Source organism: Triticum aestivum, chromosome 3D (genome assembly GCF_018294505.1).
Source record: "Triticum aestivum cultivar Chinese Spring chromosome 3D, IWGSC CS RefSeq v2.1, whole genome shotgun sequence".
Classification (NCBI taxonomy): Eukaryota; Viridiplantae; Streptophyta; class Magnoliopsida; order Poales; family Poaceae; genus Triticum; species Triticum aestivum.
Genome location: NC_057802.1, coordinates 546,022,068 through 546,025,798, shown reverse-complemented (window position 1 = coordinate 546,025,798; position 3,731 = coordinate 546,022,068). Strand labels below are relative to the sequence as shown.

At 42.9% G+C, this 3,731-nt stretch overlaps 2 non-coding genes across 2 annotated transcripts; one reads left to right on the top strand and one right to left on the bottom strand.

Moving 5' to 3' along the window:
* Positions 1-2,989: 2,989 nt before the first annotated feature.
* Positions 2,990-3,062, bottom strand: TRNAA-UGC (transfer RNA alanine (anticodon UGC)). The gene has a single exon. It is a non-coding gene; the product is annotated as a tRNA-Ala (tRNA).
* A 226-nt stretch (positions 3,063-3,288) lies between these two features.
* LOC123081182 (small nucleolar RNA Z279/snoR105/snoR108) lies at positions 3,289-3,394 on the top strand. Its single transcript, XR_006438679.1, has one exon. It is a non-coding gene; the product is annotated as a small nucleolar RNA Z279/snoR105/snoR108 (small nucleolar RNA).
* Positions 3,395-3,731: the final 337 nt, after the last annotated feature.

The following is a 3,731-nucleotide window of genomic DNA, read 5'->3' as shown; positions in this document are numbered from 1 at the left end:
GGACTGCGCCTGCGCCGCCACCAGGTCTAGGGTCCACGAAACAGAGGAGCTCGCCGCCCACGCAGAATCGACGCCTGGTTAGGGCTAGCCCGTCCATGCACCTCAGCACGGCGCCGGTGGACACGTCCACGAGGTTGACGCCGACTCGGTCGTGGCCAGGGTAGTGGACGGCGACGGCGAAGATGGAGTCCGCGCGGGAGCGGGACGCGTGTGCGGCGACGAAGAGCGGGTTGGAGAGCATGGACCGCCACGACCGGCAGACCGTGCGTAGGCGGCCGAGAGACTTTGACGGCAGCCGCAGAAACACCTCCCGCAGCTCGTCCGCGGGGAGGAAGTCGCCGTTGTTGGCGCCGTCGTCGGCCGGAGCGGCGGGGCTCCGGGACAGGAAACATATTAGGCTAACCTACACGAGTATTATTTCCAATCCTACTAGGCAATGGCTATCAAACAAGGAAACACGGACACAGGCTTAATTTCACAGACGGTTCGGTGGAGACATGAACCGAGTCGGACACGATCAGGGCCAATCGGACTCCGGTTGGAATCGGTGTCGACTCGGAGCTCCGGCGCAAACTTCACATATTAATTTTGTCTCAAGTAAGTAAAAGCACATGGAAAGTTTATAAAAAGATTATTAACATTCACAATACAAAATCAATATCTAGATCCATCATGAAATATACTTTTATATTACACTCTCTCCGTCCTAAAATGTAAGACCATTTTTTACACTATGTAGTGTTAAAAATGGTTTTATATTTTAGGATGGAGGAAGTATTTGTCTAATATTGATAATATTCAATACAAATTTGATCAAACCTTATGAAGTTTGATTTCAGACAAACCATATACACAAAGTAAAAAAGAAACGAAAACACCAAAATCTGATGCCAGATTTTTAAGCATGAAAAATCCAACGTTTTTAGGGAAATTTATATTGTCGCCATGATGGCAATTTAGTTTGCAAGCACGGTTTTTCTTGCCAAAAAAAAAAAGATATGAACTGAGACGGATTTGCCATGCTAGCCAACTAAACTTGTTATTGTTCAAGAACATAATTTGCCATGAAAAACGTTCGATTTGCCATGGTAAAAAAATCCGACGTCAGATTTGTACCGGAGTCCAACAAAACAGGGAGTACTACACTGAAACATTTTGGAGGCAACTACTTGAGTACTATTTTTTTCATGGTTGTCCCAAGGATATGAGCTAGCATATCAGCTCGACCTAATATAAAATTAGTAAGTGCCTTAGTTTTTGCCTTTTTGGCCTCCACAACATGCTATTGCCACTTCAAGTTAAAACACTCATGATGTCTAAAAGGAAGCATATGAGGGAAGGAGACAATGCAACCTAACATGGTTGTGGCAGTCATTCTAGGTCCACATCATGCGGGTTCATGTGAAGGTTACAGTTGAGCCATGAGGTAGCGATTGACCGATTGACAACATCATGAGAAGTGGTACGGTCAAACTTGTCCGCCGCGATAGCGGGAGCGTGCTTATGGAGTATACAACATGAACGCATGGGGTAGACAGAAAATAAACAATCGATAGAGCTTTGTAATCTGTCACCATGAGATATAAGCGCTCCCCATGGGTCATGGCACAAGTTGGTGATGTGATAATGTTACCAACATCTCTAGTAAAGCACGATTCGAAAAGTGCTACACATAAAGCACCCATAGTTACGAAGGGATATCCCATGCTAGTCGTGACGTTCATTGCATGAACAATCATCAGAGATGACAAACATACAATACTGAGTGCAATGTTAGCTTCCATATAAACTATGCTTAAATGAAAAACAATAAGGAATGAAACCACCAGTCATTTGAAGTGGTTGGAGAATGAGATAACTTTCTCACTCATGTTGATGTAGTCAAAGTTGAGCGTTCTGGAGTGACCTGTTTAGACATTAGTTTCTCCGGGCTATGAGTAGTGTTGATGGTGGTACACAAACATATAACTTTTCTACAAACCCTATGTATAAATGCAAGATGCTATGATGATGAGAAAGAATAGGAAGAATAGCTCTTGCCATTGGGAGCTCCCAAGTAAAATTTTGGAGCCATCAACCATGGAAAGAATGTGCTCTCAAAGAGGAAGAAAATGAGAAAACTGATGTTGATATCAATAACTAGGAAAAAACAAGTTTTTTTTTGCGCCAAGAGGAAAAAGGGACTTAATGGAGGCTTGAAAATATAGGACATCATAGATGGGAAAATAAACTTAATGATGGCATACAAACATAAGAAATGAGAAACTTCATTTGATGGTGTAGACCAGTGGCGAATCTAGAAAATAATGGAGGGGGGGCTGGGCTGCCTGGGTCATGCAAATATGTGTTGGATTGGGCCTGCAAGTAGCTGGGCTGGGCCTTAAAACTAGTAGTAAATGCAAATTTTACAGCAATGGAGGGGGGGGGGGGGGCTTGAGCCTATTAAAGCCCCCCTAGTAGATTCGCCCCTGTGTAGACAATATATAACATATGTTCTTTATGTAAGTGGATTGATCTCTTTTCTATAGACCCTATGTATCAATGCAGGATGTCATGATGAAGAGATAATAGATCATGCTTGCCATTAGGACCTCCCAAGGAAAACTGTTGGAGCCATCAAACTTGGAAACATCCGCTCTCAAATAGGAAGAGCACGAGAAAATCGACGATGACAACAATAACTAGGAAAAAAGGAGACTTAATGGTGGCATGAAAATATAGGACATAATAGATGGGAAAAAAATAAACCTAATGATGGCATCACACATGACAAAATAGATAAGGAAAATATAATGGTGAGAACATCACTCTCAAAGAAGAAGAGAATGAGAAAAGAGAGATTGTGAGGCATCATGAAACGATGTAGAAAAAGAAATTGAATGGTGTCATGATGAAATAGATAGGAAAAATAATATAAGGGCGCTATGAAAAAACTTGACTGTGGCCTAAAAATACATGGCAAAATACATAAAAAAGATTAGAAGATATATGGAAATGCGGGGGATCGAACCCTGTGCCTCCCGCATGCAAAGCGGGCACTCTGCCAATTGAGCTACATCCCCGTTTTGTTTATATTGCTTAACACTTGCTTCTGGAAGGCAAGCCTAATCACGATGGGACAATCTGTGATTTCGGATGGCGAGCCCACTTGTATAGGCCTGTTTGTCCGTGGCAGGTTCAGCAACATATTAGTCCCACCTCGGTCCGAGGGAGCGAGCGCATGGATGCGAGGTCTTTAAGATGGGACGGGGTGCGTCCTGTAGAAAGCATGATCCTTCAGGCAGCAAAGGGAAATGAGGAGTGGTATAGGCTCGCTTAATTATGCGAGAGGGGTGCCCGCCCCGATAAGCCTGTTACGACACTAGGGTATCCCTGTGATTTACCATCTGATCCTGAATGCACAATTCTTTTTTTATTTTGAACTTCTTTCCTTTGTTTTTTTATCTGCTTTTCTTGGTTTTGTTTTGGGGAAAAGCTTAGGAACAGTCGGCTGATCCAGCGCGTGTCGTTCCGCTTCCTCCCTCCTCCTGCAGCAAGTCCATGGAGCACTCCTGGGCGCGCGTGTTTAAAAATGTTTTGTAAAATGTTCACTATGTTTTAAAAAAATGTTCAATGTGTAGTTGACAAGTGTTTAACATGTATCTAAAAAATGTTTGACCTGTATAAAAAATGGTCAATGTGTGTTCAATAAAAAGCCGCATGTATTTGAGAAAAAAAAGAAAAAAACATAA